This window comes from Adiantum capillus-veneris, chromosome 2, assembly GCF_014529385.1.
Source record: "Adiantum capillus-veneris isolate H3 chromosome 2, ASM1452938v2, whole genome shotgun sequence".
NCBI lineage: Eukaryota > Viridiplantae > Streptophyta > Polypodiopsida > Polypodiales > Pteridaceae > Adiantum > Adiantum capillus-veneris.
The window spans coordinates 106,680,665-106,698,417 of NC_140932.1; positions in this window are offsets into that span (position 1 = coordinate 106,680,665).

Consider the following 17,753-nt stretch of genomic DNA (forward strand, 5'->3'; position numbering starts at 1 on the left):
GAGAGAGAGAGAGAGAGAGAGAGAGAGAGAGAGAGAGCTGGCCTCTGAAGGTGCGAGCCTCGACAATATGTGAATGGTGCATTGATGCCGAAATTGACATAGTTGCATCCAAGCCAAAGAATGGCGCACATATGAGTCATGACCATGGATGAAGGTTAGGCAAAAGAAACTAAGAACTGTGCACCACTTGAACATCGCCTAATCCAACTCCTCCTATTCTTTTTGTCAACATCAGAGGGATTCAGCCTCTTTCATTGGTGGAATTCTACCACATTGCTTAACTTCCAGGAACTACGAGTAGTACCGTGTTTGGCAAAAATCATTTCTCTAACCTCACACAAGTAAATTACTCTATGTGCTTTTTCAAAGAGGTAATTCTAAATTTGTAGATGCTCATGAGCCTAGGCGAAGGACTAATTAAAGATTTCACTTATAGATACTAGTAAAACGGCCGGCGGCATGGCCCCTCTTACCCTCAAATCCCTTGCTTCCATTGCCTATTCAGAGAGGGTTTTGGACCACGGACAAAGTTATGAGATAACAGGATCAGAGATTTAGCGTGCCAATTAGGTGGTCAAAATGGACCTGCAATCACACATCGCACGCCTCGATAAGCATGGACCCGCAAGGGTGGAGAGAGAGAAAGAGAGAGAGAGAGGGGCTAGAGGCTCCAGTGCTCGAGAAAAATGTGTCTCAGCTTAATATCATATCATTTTCAATCTCAAAAATGCCGGTTGAGGGCAAGGGGAAAATGAGAAATTCCAGCCCAAAATGGAGAAAAATAGTTTTAAAACCCAAAAATTAAAACTAACTTTCTAAAATTTCCTCTCGACAAATTCAAAGAAAGGAATTTTGTATGTTTAGAAAAATGATTTTTCCTGAACACTGGTGGCTGCAGGTGGGATCATCACACTAAACCTACGTATCCTTTGAGCACCGACTCTGATGCGGGCTGCCAATCGGGTGGTCGAGATGGACATCGATAAGCAGGGACCTAGAGAGAGAGAGAGAGAGAGAGAGAGAGAGAGAGAGAGAGAGAGAGAGAGAGAGAGAGAGAGAGAGAGAATGAAGCTATTTGGAAATTTGGGGGATGGTTGCAGCTGCGAGAATCCGTTGTACACAATTTTCAAGGCCTTTGCTACAAACTCCAAACCTCAGAATGTCTCTCTCTCTCTCTTTCTCTCTCTCTCTCTCTCACACACACACACACACACACAGAATCTTGGATGTTCGTGTATAGGTGGTCATCTGTAAACCACCAAGGCATACACCTCACGAAGAAGGAAGCTTCCAATCGTGCCCCTATGTATCTTTCGAGTACCGACTCTGATGCGGGCTGCCAATTGGGTGGTCGAGATGGACATCAATAAGCAAGGGGAGAGAGAGAGAGAGAGAGAGAGAGAGAGAGAGAGAGAGAGAATGGAGCTGTTTGGAAAGTTGGGGGATGGTTGCAGCTGCGAGAATCCATTGTACACAATTTTCAATGCCTTTGCTACAAACTTCAAACCTTAGAACGTCTCTCTCTCTCTCTCTCTCTCTCTCTCTCTCTCTCTCTCTCTCTCTCTCTCTCTCTCTCTCTCACACACACACACACACACACACACACACACACACACACACACACACACACACACACACAGAGAATCTTGGATGTTCGTGTACATGTGGTCATCTGTAAACCACCAAGGCCTACACCTCACGAAGAAGGCAGCTTCCAATCGTGCCGAAAAGGGAGCCTCTCTCTCTCTCTCTCTCTCTCTCTCACACACACACACACACACACACACATAATTGCCAGTGGGTGTGGCTCTCTCTCGCTCTTTTTGCGTGGTCTGTAGCCTGTAGAACCCCAAGGTCCACACCTCACTAAGAGGGCAGCACCCAATCATGTGAAAGTGGGGATTGGGTAGCTATGGCGGGGATCAGAAGTCGAGGCTATTGGAGCCTAGAGGGAGGGGATGACTGGACATGTTGCGGGCGGTAGCTGCCGGCTACAGTAGCTTCTTGTAAAGCATGGGAGCATTATGGCGCTAATACCTGTGACTTGTCACACCTTTGTGTGTGTGTGTGTGTGTGTGTGTGTGTGTGTGTGTGTGTGTGTGTGTGTGTGTGTGTGTGTGTGTGACACTGTCCGTTGGTCAGAGAGCATTGGCCTAAAGGCACCAGACAAAGGAGCATTTGACAAAGGAGCTAGTTATTGTGCTTCTCTCTCTCTCTCTCTCTCTCTCTCTCTCTCTCTCTCTCTCTCTCTCCCCCCCCCCCCCCCCCCCCAAAAATAGAGTTAAAATATGAAGTCTGGCAAGATTCTAACTCTCTTTCTCTGTCTCATATACACAAATGCAGGCAGAGTCCATACCTATGTTCGGGAAAAAATGTGTCTCAGCTTAATGTTGTGCTGTTTTCAATTTCATAAATGCCGGTGGAGGGCAAGGGACAAAGGAGAAATTCCACCCCAAAATAGATGGTCTGTTTTGCGTGGTCTGTAGCGTGTAGAACCCCAAGTTCCACACCTCACTAAGAGGGCAGCACCCAATCATGTGAAAGTGGGGATTGGGTAGCTATGGCGGGCATCAAAAGTCGAGGCTATTGGAGCCTGGAGAGAGGGGATGACTTGACATGTTGGGGGTGGTAGCTGCCGGCTACACTAGCTTCTTGTAAAGCATGGGAGCATTATGGCACTAATGCCTGTGACCTATCTCACCTCTATGTGTGTGTGTGTGTGTGTGTGTGTGAGACACTGTCCGTTGGTCAGAGAGCATTGGCCTAAAGGCACCGGACAAAGGAGCATTTGACAAAGGAGCTAGTTATTGTGCATTTTCTCTCTGTGTGTGTGTCCAAAAATAGAGTTAAATTATGAAGTCTTGCAAGATTCTCTCTCTCTATCTCTCTTTCTCTGTCTCATATACACAAATGCAGGCAAAGTCCACGGCAATGTTCGGAAAAAAATGTGTCTCAGCTTAATGTCATGTCGTTTTCAATTTCATAAATGCCAGTGGAGGGCAAGGGACAAAGGAGAAATTCCACCCCAAAATAGACAAAATAGTGTAAAAACTTAAAACACAAACCTTATTTTTCAAAAATTTCCACTTGGCAAATTCAAGGAATGGAATTTTGTATGTTTGGTAAAATGATGTTTCCGAATACTGGTCCACACTCCCGAATCCTCTGTGTGCGGATAAATTCCACCCCAAAAAAGTCAATAATGCCTAAAAATAATGAAATGATTCATCTCCAAAGCCTACGTAACCAAATCAAATCCTACTTTTAGCAAGGGTATTTCAGGAATTTTGAAAAATTTGAAGGACGTAACCAAATCAAGTCCTACTTTTAGCAAGGGTATTTCAGGAATTTTGAAAAATTTGAAGGGCATTTTGGGCCGTGGAAACTGAGGTTTTATAAAAAGTCCACATTGCACAAAGGCATGCACATTGCAGTGCAGGGGCTTGTGAGAGGGGTGGTCGAACTATGTGGGAGCAGGGCGTCGTGCTCCCCTGTTATGTCTACCCCCTTGATGGTGGTCTTCGGAAGTACCGACGTAACCCCGAGTCGATGGGCTTCCAAAGCCAGCGTACATACAACCCCGTGCACAGAGGATGATTGTGTCCCCCATTTGAGGATTTAGTGTGAATGGAACCTTCTCCAGGGAAATTGTGAAATTGAGCAGGTTATCAACACATTCCCCGTGCTGTCTGATTCGTCCCTTGCAGCTTGTGTCTGCCATAGCCATCGCTGAGCTTTCAAGAAAGGCCATTGCCTATTCAAGTTTCCTTCCTTTAGCTTGTGCGTGATAGATCGCAAGCGTAGCTACCTGAAGGCTGAACTGCAAGCACGTTGTGGACGCTATCCATCAAGCCCATTCCCCCTCTGTATTATTCACTTCGTCGCTCATACCTGAGATCTCCCGCCCATGTCTTAACCCCACCTGAGTTTTCGCTCGAAGCTGCGGTCGTGGGCACCTACATTTCGAAAGTGGGCACCTTACCCTAGATCGGTTCACTGAAGACGGATAGCACGTGTTACATTTATCGCAATCATAACAACTAGCAGGTGCCCACGTTGACGGACAATGACGTTCTTGCACAACTCTCTCTTTCTCTCTTTGCTTCGTTCCTGTTGGCCGTGCTGCGCGCTCGTTGTCACTGTTCACACAGGCCACACTGCCTGAAGTTGCCCGGAGCAAGCAGGTGCTGCCATGTGGCAGGGGGAGGGAACCTTAGTATAGATTAGCATCTTGTGTAATTCCACATGCCTGCAAGCGTAGGTGATTGCATCAGGAGAGAGAGACCCTTGCTCTGGATAGCTTCCTCACCCCACCCCCTCTTCGGCGATGCTCTGTATAGGGAGTTCTCAAGCGTAGGTGATGATTGAATCTGGAGGGATGCCCTCACATTGTATACGCTGAAGACAACCCAGAGCACAGCAGTGCTTTCTCTCTCTCTCTCTCTCTCTCTCTCTCTCTCTCTCTCTCTCTCTCTCTCTCTCTTCCCCCTCCCCCCCTCCCCTGCCGATCCGTTTTGCAGAGCGCTCAGGACTATTCTAGCACGACATAAGAGACGTCCAATATGACTATTTACAGAGGCGAACATTGACGATGTTTTCAACGACTGATGCGATACTTTCTTGGACAATGCACAATGCCGGGCATCCTTAGACATTGATGTTGATGATGATAATGATTTAGTTTTTCACTTTATATCATTTTTAAAATAAACCGGACATTGTTTTAGATCCACCAAGGTTGTATCAATTTGGTGTCATAAGCCATTTTGACCTTTTGAAGACGTTTAATATAACATTTCATTTCATCACACCTGAGGCCTCTCTCTCTCTCTCTCTCTCTCTCTCTCTCTCTCTACATTGATAAGTTGACAGACAACGTTCTCTCTCTCTCTCTCTACATTGATAAGTTGACAGACAACGTTCTCTCTCTCTCTCTCTCTCTCTCTCTCTCTCTCTCTCTCTCGGGGTGGAATTTCTCCTCCTCCTTTGAAATTGAAAACGGCAAGATATTAAGCTGAGACAACAGTCAGTACCCCCCCCCCCCCCCCCCCCCCCCCTCTCTCTCTCTCTCTCTCTCTCTCACACACACACACACACACACACACACACACACACACACACACACCAATCATGTGCTCCCCCTTCGCCTTGGTTGACTTCAACGCCCTGCTGCTTTGATTTGACCTGCAGAGGCGCGGTGCCCTCCTCCTCCCCTTCTCTCTCTCTCTCTCTCTCTCTCTCTCTCTCTACAATGACTCAGCGAGCACTGAGTACACTTGCGTTGACAGAGAATTCTCTCTCTCTCTCTCTCTGTCTCTCTCTCTCTCTATTCCCCTTCCACGTGCGGGGTTGCTTGACAGCCCCACGTGCGAGACTCACAAAAAGTCTCTCTTTCTCTTTCTCGCTCTAAGCGCACTTGCTAAATCGCTTGTGTTGCCAAATTGCAGAAGACACGACCGGAGGAAGGAGCTCGTAGCACGTGGCGGGGGGGGGGGGGGGGGGGGGGGGGGAGCTGAAATTCCCTCCACCTTTATCCTTAGTATAGATGTATCCAACCATGTGAACCAAGGCAACTATTAAAGACAAAACAAAACCTGTGATAAAGGAATCTTTTGGAGCTCATTGAGTATACGAGAGGGTTGTAGATTGCCTCCACATCTTGGCTCTCATTGCGTTTGTAGATAATAAATAACACCATCGAATTTGAGAAATAATTGTTTTAAGCCATTATTTGCTTCGACGCCAAATAATGTGTTGTTGGAAAGGAAAAATTGTGGGTTTTGTAATCGCATTCTCTGGTCCACGTGGCAAGTTTGCCTTTTCCACCCTGAAAATACCCGAGTCGTCTCACTCTCTCTCTTCCACGTGCCATATCCTCTTCCAAATCTAAGAGGATCTATTGAGATTCTTACTGGATCGAATTCACCATTTCATTAATTAATTAACGTTGAAGATTCCATGGACCCTAAAATCCTAAAAGCCTAACGTGACGCACACATGCCACTGCTCCTCATTCCCTACCTGGCCACCTGGAAATCTCCATGGTTCGAACAGACACATAGAGTCCACGCCATCTCACATCTCGGCCCTCCTCCTTTGTCCGCTCAGCTACGGTTGTCTTGTAGCACGCACACTTGTTGCATGCTTCGAACAATTCACCTCCCTCGCTTGCCTTAGTCTCGCCATTGATATTCCCATGCAGACCCTTCGCTCACTGCATCCCTCTTTATCTACTTCCTTGGCGCTCACACATGGCCTCCCCTGTAGATAATGAGAGAGAGAGAGAGAGAGAAAGAAGATAATGTCCTTCTCTCTCACCGCCGCCGTCCTTATCCACCATTGCCTACACTTGTGGCCTCATCGGCAGATAAACCCGACAAAGAGAAAGGCAAGGCAGAGGAGAAGCGCAGTGCTGTATAGCAGCCCAAGCCAATCAGTGACTCCACACACTAAGATCTCCCTGCTCCCTTCCCTCTCCTCCACGTGCCATCCTATATGTAGCTTTTCGAGTGAAACTATAGTTATTTAAGCTTTGGAGACAAACAACTTCATTTTTTTAAAACATAACTCACTATCTCTCTGGCGCATGCGATAACCCTCCTTGTCACCCTCAAAAGCCTAAGAAGATTCTTACAAAAAGAAATTGGGAAAAGATTAGAGAGACATACTCGAAAGTACCCAGTATGGTCCAATGTATGGTGTCCCTACTACTCACTCTACTTTTACTTTCCATTACATAGAATCTTCCCAAGATGCTTTAGCATCTCCAATTAGCATCTCCATTCAACTCACAATTTAAAATCGATGGTAATACGTAGGATTTGACCTCAACAGGTAGGAGAACAAAGGCTCAACCTTAACCACTAGGCTACAAGCCTGCAGTACCTTTGGAGGTGCCCTTAAGCACTAAAAGAAAAAAACAATCCACGCCCCCCCCCCCCTTTCCCTTTTCCTTTCTTTTTCCCCACCCTTCCCTTTTCCTTTCTTTTCCCCCCTCCAAACTAATTAATGGTTTCTCGAAAAGTCGTTTTGAGGACCTACTCGCTTCACTTAAGTGTCTATAAATGGGTGGTTGTTTTTGTTGTTGTTTTTAAGTGGGTTTCTTTTTACCACTTAAGTATCTATCAACGGGTGGTTGGCTAATCTAAGAAAGTTATCATTGGTATTGTCACTTTGGGACTAACTAACACCCATATTGAATGCGGGGTGGAGTAATGGGATCAACGGTTCGGATTAAGGGGCAAGATCTCGAGGTGCAGTAAACTCGGCCAACAAAAAAAACGAGGTGCATTGTCGGGTTTTCAACCGATGGCCTTACAATTCGGGTTGAGGGTCCCATAGGTTAACCACCTCACCCGCACGCGCATCATGTATGCCTAAGCGTTTTTATGGCATTATATTGTGAGGCGATATACATTTTGCAAGCTATCTAGGTTTAGTGTCCGTTCAGGTTTAATTTTTGATTTGACTGTTGCAGCTACAATTTCCTCTGCTTTGTGCATGAGCTTCTCCGCCTTTGATCCCATTGGCCCCCCTCTTAAATATGGGTGTTACTTAATCCTAGGGGTATTGTCATGTTCAACTTTAGAGATGCTTACTTTGGTTAATTCCCAAACGTTCAAGTTATTTTGGCAATCTTTAGAAGGTGCTAAGCAGTGCTAAAGACATACACAATTGTCTTGGCTAAGTTTCACACAACTACCTATGGAATATTAATTGCCTTTCACCTCTCCTCTATGTGCCTACAATCTTGGCAGCAGGTCAAATTAGTGCGAATGTTGGAAGATGCTCGGGGTCTTTGGGGAGGAAAAGGCATGGAGATCGTACGTGGGAAGGAGAGAGAGAGAGAGCCATGGTGCTGGCCGTCGTCGGTGCTTCCTCGTGTCAGAGAGAAGGAGAGAGAGAGAGAGAGCTGTGGTGGCCTTGGTCGGGCGCACTGCTAGTGACGAGAGTCGCGGACGTGTCAGAGAGAAGGAGAGAGAGAGAGCCGTGGTGGCCTTGGTCGGGCGCAGTGCTAGTGAGGAGAGTTTGCATCTCTGTCTCCGTTGCAGGGCGATGGTCGCGCTGCTGTGCTCGGCCACACAAGGCGGACAGTGCGTGCACGCAACGGAGGGAGAAACAGAGCCAAGGGGTACGCAGGGAGCGCTGTATCCACACTTGTTAAGGCATCCCTGGCAGTGTGTTGCTCTGTCCAGTCCAATGGAGCAGATGCGCACAATGCTAGGCTGTGGTGGAGAGCGATGGACTTAGGTAGAGATCGGATCCGAGATGAGCGCAAGAACCGCATCGAAGGGAGAGTTCTTCCTTTATTCAAATTGAGAAACGAAATCTATCAATTTAATTAATTAATAGATGTAGAAAGTACCCAATATGGTCCAATGTATGGTGTCCCTACTACTCGATCTACTTTTACTTTCCATTACATAGAATCTTCCCAAGATGCTTTAGCATCTCCTATTAGCATCTCCATTCAACTCACAATTTAAAATCGATGATAATAGGTAGGATTTGACCTCAACACGTAGGAGAACAAAAGCTCAACCTTAACGACTAAGCTACAAACCTGTAGTACTTTTGGAGGTGCCCTTAAGCACTAAAAAAAAACAAAACAAACCCCCCCCCCCCCCCCCCCCCCCCCCCCCCCCCCCCCTTTTCCTTTCTTTTTCCCCACCCTTCCCTTTTCCTTTCTTTTCCCCCTGCAAACTAATTAATGGTTTGTCGAAAAGTAGTTTTGGGACCTACTCGCTTCACTTAAGTGTCTATGAGTTGTTTTTAAGTGGGTTTCTTTTTACCACTTAAGTATCTATCAACGGGTGGTTGGATAATCTAAGAAAGTTATCATTGGTATTGTCATCTTGGGACTAACTAACACCCATATTGAATGCGGAGTGGAGTAATGGGATCAACGGTTCGGGTTGAGGGGCAAGATCTCGAGATGCAATAAACTCGGTTAGCAAATAAAACGAGGTGCATTGCCGGGTTTTGAACCGATGGCCTTACAATTCGGGTTGAGGGTCCCATAGGCTAACCACCTCACCCGCACGTGCATCATGTATGCCTAGGCGTTTTTATGTCATTATATTGTGAGACTATATACATTTTGCAAGCTGTCTGGGTTTAGTGTCCATCCAGGTTTAATTTTTGATTTGATTGTTGCAGCTACAATTTCCTCTGCTTTGTGCATGAGCTTCTCCGCCTTTGATCCCATTGGCCCCCCTTTTAAATATGGGTGTTACTTAATCCTAAGGGTATTGTTATGTTCAACTTTAGAGCTGTTCACTTTGGTTTATTCCCAAACGTTGTAGTTATTTTGGCAATCTTTAGAAGGGGCTAAGGAGTGCTAAAGACATACACAATTGTCTTGGCTAAGTTTGACACAACTACCAATGGAATATCAATTGCCTTTCACCTCTCCAGTATTTGCCTACAATCTTGGCAGCAGGTCAAATTAGTGCGAATGTTGGAAGATGCTCGGGGTCTTTGGGGAGGAAAAGGCATGGAGATCGTACGTGGGAAGGAGAGAGAGAGAGAGAGAGAGAGAGAGAGAGAGAGAGCCGTGGTGCTGGCCGTCGTCGACGCTTCTCCGTGTCAGAGAGAAGGAGAGAGAGAGAGCCGTGGTGGCCCTGTTCGGGCGCACTGGTAGTGGCGAGAGTCGCGAACGTGTCAGAGAGAAGGAGAGAGCGAGAGCCGTGGTGGCCTTGGTCGGGTGCAGTGCTAGTGAGGAGAGTTTGCGTCTCTGTCTCCGTTGCAGGGCGATGGTCGCGCTGCTGTGCTCGGCCACACAGGGCGGACAATGTGTGCACGCAGCTGCAACGTGTTGGAGCGCAGGGCAACGGAGGGAGAAACAGAGCCAGAGGGTACGCAGGGAGTGCTGTATCCACACTTGGCAAAGCATCCCTAGCAGTGTGTTGCTCTATCCAGTGCAGTGGAGCAGATGCGCACAATGCTAGGCTGCGGTGGAGAGCGATGGACTTAGGCAGAGATCGGACCCGAGATGAGCGCAAGAACCGCTTCGAAGGGAGAGTTCTTCCTTTATTCAAATTGAGAAACGTAATCTATACGTTTAATTAATTAATAGATATCGAAAGTACCTAGTATGGTCCAATGTATGGTGTCCCTACTACTCGCTCTACTTTTACTGTCCATTACATAGAATCTTCCCAAAATGCTTTAGCATCTCCATTCAACTCACAATTTAAAATCGATGGAATTCGATAGGATTTGACCTCAACAAGTAGGAGAACAAAGGCTCAACCTTAACCACTAGGCCACAAGCCTACAGTAGCTTTTGAGGTGCCCTTAAGCACTAAAAAAAAAACAATCCCCCCTCCACACCACAACCCCCCCCCCCCCCCCGCCCCCTCCCCCCCCCTTCCCTTTCCCTTTCTTTTCCCCACTCCAAACTAATTAATGGTTTCTCGAAAAGTTGTTTTGGGGACCTACTCGCTTCACTTAAGTGTCTATGAAGGGGTGGTTGTTTTTGTTGTTGTTTTTAAGTGGGTTTCTTTTTACCACTTAAGTATCTATCAACGGGTGGTTGGCTAATCTAAGAAAGTTATCATTGGTATTGTCACCTTGGGACTAACTAACACCCATATTGAATGCGGGGTGGAGTAATGGGATCAACGGTTCGGGTTGAGGGGCAAGATCTCGAGGTGCAGTAAACTCAGCCAACGAAAAAAACGAGGTGCGTTGCAGGGTTTTGAACCGATGGCCTTACAATTCGGGTTGAGGGTCCCATAGACTAACCACCTCACCCGCACGCGCATCATGTATGCCTAGGTGTTTTTATGGCATTATATTGTGAGGTGATATACATTTTGCAAGCTGTCTAGGTTTAGTGTTTGTCCAAGTTTAATTTTTTATTTGACTGTTGCAGCTACAATTTCCTCTGCTTTCTGCGTGAGCTTCTCCGCCTTTGATCCCATTGGCCCCCCTCTTAAATATGGGTGTTACTCAATCCTAAGGGTATTGTCATGTTCAACTTTAGAGCTGTTCACTTTGGTTAATTCCCAAAAGTTGTAGTTATTTTGGCAATCTTTAGAAGGTGCTAAGCAGTGCTAAAGACATACACAATTGTCTTGGCTAAGTTTGACACAACTATCAATGGAATATTAATTGCCTTTCACCTCTCCATTATGTGCCTACAATCTTGGCAGCAGGTCAAACTAGTGCGAATGTTGGAAGATGCTCGGGGTCTTTGGGGAGGAAAAGGCATGGAGATCGTACTTGGGAATGAGAGAGAGAGAGAGAGAGAGAGAGAGAGAGAGAGAGAGAGCCGTGGTGTTGGCCGTCGTCGACGCTTCTCCGTGTCAGAGAGAAGGAGAGAGAGAGAGAGCCGTGGTGGCCTTGGTCAGGCGTACTGCTAGTGACGAGAGTCGCGGACGTGTCAGAGAGAAGGAGAGAGAGAGAGCCGTGGTGGCCTTGGTCAGGCGCAGTGCTAGTGAGGAGAGTTTGCGTCTTTGTCTCCGTTGCAAGGCGATGGTCGCGTTGCTGTGCTCGGCCACACAAGGCGGACAGTGTGTGCACGCAGCTACAGCGTGTTGGAGCGCAGAGCAGCGGAGGGAGAAACAGAGCCAGGGGGTACGCAAGGAGCTCTGTATCCACACTTGGCAAGGCATCCCTAGCAGTGTGTTGCTCGGTCCAGTCTAGTGGAGCAGATGCGCACAATGCTACGCTGCGATGAAGAGCGATGGACTTAGGCAGAGATCAGACCCGAGATGAGTGCAGGAACCGCGTCGAAGAAAAAGTTCTTCCTTTATCCAAATTGAGAAACAAAATCTATCCGTTTAATTAATTAATAGATGTCGAAAGTACCCAGTATGGTCCAATGTATGGTGTCCCTATACTTTTACTTTCCATTACATAGAATCTTTCCAAGATGCTTTAGCATCTCCAATTAGCATCTCCATTCAACTCACAATTTAAAATCCATGGTAATAGGTAGAATTTGACCTCAACACGTAGGAGAACAAAGGCTCAACCTTAACCACTACGCTACAAACTTACAGTACCTTTGGAGGTGTCCTTAAGCACTTAAAAACAAACCACCCCAACCCACCCCCCCCCCCCCCAAAACAACCTTTCCCTTTTCCTTTCTTTTCTCCGCTCCAAACTAATTAATGGTTTCTCTAAAAGTCGTTTTAGGACCCGGTGGTCCAATGGTTGAGTACTCATATAATAATGTTTTTTTTTTCTTTTTGGTCAAAGCCTAAATTGCTTTCTTAGAGATATGCACCTTCCAAGAATACAATTCCCTTTACCTTAAACCTTTGTATCAAAGTTATCGTGCAACTTTTTATTGTATGCAAATATTTACCTCAATCTCTCACGGCTCTATGTATACCACCCACGTTAACATGGATAGGCACACTAAAGAACTATCTTGCCTACACTAATGTATCATTGGGCAACATTCGAATATAAAAGTATTACACTACTAGTCGCATGGGTATGTCACTATCGATGATTTTTGAATCATTACATTGAGCATTGGCACCTATTAGAGTCAAGATTATTGATTGACCTAATTAATATTGTCATAAAAACCCAAGCATCATTTTTGGGGTGTTTGATTTAACTCAAACGTTCTAAACCAAGAGTATAAGTGCGTTTTCGCGAAAAGGTAGTCTCTTTGAGTACTTAAATTACCTTTCCGCCTACTAAGTATCATTTTTCTCGAGAGATAGGGGTTCCATTAAATCACAAAAAGAATGTTCTCTCTTATCTCGTAGAGCCAAACTTGCATGAGATCTTGCTTATACATTGGCTTCTCTTGTGTCGAGTATGAATTATACATTGCACTCATTCACAAGGGTAGATATCTTGAGAGATTATGATATTATGAAAAATCTTAACTTTACAAAACAAGGGTATGACCCACTCCTTCAACAATTTTCCACGTATATATGATGGTAGGAGTAACTTTCAAACAAACCTCAATGAGCCACACAACATTCACTACCCTAAAAAACGTTCACAACAGGCTCAAAGAATGGGTTTAGTAAAGGTGCTAATCTACTATCACAAGATTAGCAAGAGATACACCCACCTTATGTAGGCTCACAAGTGTTGGCAGAGGCAAAAGATGCTAGCTAGATACAAAGTTCTAGCAATTCCAATTTGTGGGCCGTATTCCTATGCATAGAGTGTTTTTTGATATATTTATTGTCATCTTTGCCATGATCTAAGGGGTGACATCGTATGCATAGATTAGTGCCTATTATACTTAGAGCCAATTTATCAACCAATGGATTAATCCGTGCAATCCAATTGATAGATCCACTCTCTATGCTAACACATGGATGGGGAGACTAACTATGAAGACAAGTGGTCAAGGTTAAGCTTAATGGGGAGCTACTTTGAGGTTCCCAACCTTGAGAAGATTGGGGCGACTTGATAGATGACCTTCCTTTATTCTCCTTTTCCATTGACGACACCATACTCTGTTTCCACAAAGTAGAGATACGAGCAACAAAAGAGAGAAAGTCCTCTATCCATCACGTTCATGGTTATAAGAGTCATACACCACAAACCAAGTAGATAAATCAAGGATTCTAATGAAAACTACTGTCTAACATAAAGATGAAATCCTATTGACATATTTAGAATCCATAAACAATGCCTTTTTTTCCACGTTTAAGAGGCACGGCCGCCATCTATAAACCATAAATATGATATGAGACTTAGTTTAAACTAACTAGTAATTTTGTGAAAAGTACCCGACTAATCGGGGCCATAGCTTTCAAGGGTACGTATATTTGGAACATCTCGACTCTTGACACAATGAGTCTCTAATTTTGCTTCTCTTAATACGACGAAGTGTAGAGTTTCTCGACTAATCGAGACCACCCATCCTTGACTGGTAACCTAAGCTACTCCCCACTTTCCACCCCACACTCACACTTTTTGTTTTGTTTTCTAATCACTACCACACTGTTTTACATATACAAATAGGGTTCCTTAATTAATTCCATACATAGATTCTTTTATACAGCCCTTCAAACAATACCAAAACAATTCAAACAAGGCCAAATGAAGACATCCCTATATTTCAACAAAACAACTTTTGCAATTTCTTATGAGTTTGCCTCTACGCGTAAACTTTCTCTGTCTAACCAATAGAGCCTTCGCAAAAGATTTATCCGCTAACCGCGAATTGTGCAACCTTCTCATTTTACTAACCGCGAGGCATCCTGCTAATCCGCGAGACATCTTGCTAATTGACAGGCATCCCACTACCCATGAGGTATCCCGCTAACCGCAAGGAACAAAAAGAGGGCTGATGTAATGGAAATGGCCTATGAACTTTGAGAATAGCGGAATTAAGAGAATTAGAGTGAGCATTTTTGTGAGATTACTTTGAGAACTTGGAGGGTGAACTTAATTGATGGTAGCAACATACACATAGTACTTAATTAACTTGGCATGCACAATACTTTTGCAAGAGAGAGAGTATTAGAGAACATGACAATAGATGAGGACCGGATTTACTTGAAGTCGGTCCCCCCTCCAAAAGGCATTTGTATTATAGATTCTCCCATCAAGAGAGACTTTGTTATAATACAATCTTTGTGTTCCTTGTGACCTTGGTGATGCTATGAAGATGGAAAGCTTCATGCATCACGAGCTTAACATAAACTTTGCAAAAAGCATTAACTATCCCAAGCCTCATTCCCAAGGCCTGAAACACCTTCGAAGGTGGAGAGAACTAGCAGGGAATGAGGGTAGGAAGGAGGAAGAAGAAACATTCCATAGGAGAAAGAAATAGTTCCTGAATTATCATCACTCTTCTTGCTTAGCATAGCATAATAGCATAGTAATGAAGATGAAGAAGATGGCAAGCTTAAGCATTGAAGCACGGCTCTTGGTTGGATTTGCATTTTATAGCCAAGAGTGTTGGTGTAGACTCTCCACTTCTCAACAAACTTGGAGAAGGATATGGTGCTCTTGCATTTTGCACTCCACACAATGAGAGAATGTGTGTGTTTGTGTGTGTGTGTGGAAGAGTATACCCCCCCTTTCATGCTTGGTCCACCTCTCTCTCTCTCTCTTATTATTTTATTATCTCCTTTGGACATGTGTCCTCTTTTTCTTCTTTAGAGAAAGAACTTAATTTTTTATTTTTATGTATCTAAATTCTCATTGGACCCCTTTAAAACTTATCTAATAGCATTCAAACATCATGAGGGCCACATGTGGAGGATCATTTGAATATGTGTCTTTTAAGCTTATTAAGTCATTTGGTTGAATGGAATACTTCAAGAACTTATTCAATCAAGCATGACACATTCATGTCTCTTGAGAGTTAACTTTGAATTGAATACTTCAAGAACTTTAATCATTTAAGCATGTGAGAAACACCTCAAGCTTTTGGATAAAGTTCTCACTAAAACTTAACAAGCCAACAAGCAACTCATGCTTGGGTAGGATTCCCACCTCAAGGTCAGCCCTAGCTTGCCAAAGATCAAAGGACTTTTAAACACTAACTTTTGGAGGTCTTTAATGAAGCTAACCCTAAGGTCTTTAAGCTCCATTAGGTAGCATTTCCCTTTGATAGACCATCTCTCATTTGTACCCCTTTACCATTGGCCCCGTATTAAGATAGATTTGTAAGCACATGTCTATATTCTAACCCTTGTTCTCGTTTATTATCCCACATTAAATGATCAGTTTAATATGAGGAGATCATTTGCGTTGGTTAGATAATAGATTTATGACATTACCTCTCTCTTGAAATCATAGCGTCCTCGACTATGAGGTAAAAGAGATAAAGCCATAGTCATTAATCAATTTATATTAGTGGGTAGAGGATCCCTTTTTACCCTATGACATCATTCCAAGATGGATGACTAATCCATTTGGTGCTTGGGAGACATAGCTGCCGCAAACATGTCTGCTCTTTAATCCATTTCACTCTCCCAAGTAGAGTGACAAATTCTACATGGTGTTTGAGAGACTTCGTCATCACAAACATGATTCTTAGTATGCATACTACTTAAATTTGTGCACAATAAAGAGAGAATTAGTCTGATAAGACAAAAACATTGATCATTTAAAAGAAATATGTATATTTGCTTACTCTAATGTAGCTTTGTAAACGTTGACAAGGTTCATACTATCCTTAAGCCGGATTCCTTGCATCCATCTAACATCTTCAAAAGGATAATTTTTGAACTTAATAAGATACCGTCGGATAATCTTACCATGTCGTAGTACCTGGTCTTCATGCCGAAGGAAAGCTTTGGGTTGTAGCACCTCTTCTTGGTCTTGATTTTGGGAGGGTCTTCAATAATTGGTTCATTTGGAGACTCTCCTTTGTAGGGCTTAAGTAGGCTCACACGAAAAGCATTGTGTATGAGCCAATGGTTAGGCAACTTGAGTTGATAAGCCACCTCATTGATTGGCTTCAAAATTTGAAAACGACCATAGTATCTTTTTGCTAGTTTAGCATAATACTTTTGATGGCCTGTAGGATTTTTGCCCATCGTTTGCTACAATCGAGCCTTAAGTAAGACCCAATCATTTTTTTAAAACGTTAAGGCCCTTCTATGCTTGTTAGCAGCATCATCTTTTTGCCTTAGTTGAGAGATGGATATAGCCTCCTTAATCTTTTGAAAAGATTCTTGCAGGTCACGGCTATACTCATCGACAAACAACGCAGATCTTCCCATGTACTTTAAGTAGCAAGGGACTTTTAGGTCTTCCCTCTATAATTTCTAAAGGTGCTTTTCCCGTAGAAGTATGGATAGTTTTATTATATGCATACTCTACAAGAGGTAAGTACTTTCCCATTGTGAGCGTTGATCTACTTCTGTAACATAGGTCTTTAGTAGATCAAGAATCGTAAGATTGGCTATCTCACTTTGGCCATCTGTTTGTGGGTGATAGAACGAAGAGAAATTTAATCTTGTGCCTAGATTTTCGAAGAGACCTTTCAAAAAATTATTGGTCATTCTATGATCTCTATCTGACACGATGGATGTTGGCAATCCATGGTGTTTGAATATATGGGATACCAAGAGAGTTGCCATTTGGTGTGCCTTAATAGTCTTCTTGACAGGGATAAAGTGTGCTTGCTTGCTAAACCTGTTGACTATTGTCCATGTTCCCGTATTCCCATGGGTAATCCAAAGATTAAATCCATGGATATACTCTCCCATGGTGAATTAGGGATTGGCAATGGCTGGAGTAACCAAGGTTGCTTCCCTCTATCATACTTGGTCTTTTGGCATACCACACATTTTGAAACATACTCTTGTATGTCCACTTACATGGTAGGCCAATAAAAGTACGTCTCTACTCCTCAAAGAGTAGGTTGAATGCCTCTATGCCCCGCATAGGGAGGAGCATGGGATTCATACATGACTTTCTCACGAAGGGAGTGGGTAACACATAGCCTATTGCCATGTTGAAGATAACCATCCTGCAAGGTGAATGGTTCCTCTTTCTTCCTTAAATCAAGGGTTGACATTAAGTCTTTAAAGTCAGGGTCAGTAGCATACTCATCTATCATAGAAGATAGATCATTGTGAGTTGCTATAGACACAACATTGAATTTTGGTTGTCGTGAAAGTGCATTAGCCACTTGAGTGTGCTTACTAGCAATGTGAGAAATGTGGAAATTAAATTGCGAAAGAAAATTTCCCCACCTCATTTGTTTGTTGGAAAGATTTGTTTGCATTATGAAGTACTTGAGATTGTACGTAAAATGAATGGAGTCCCCAATAGATAGTGCTTCCATGTGTCTAGGG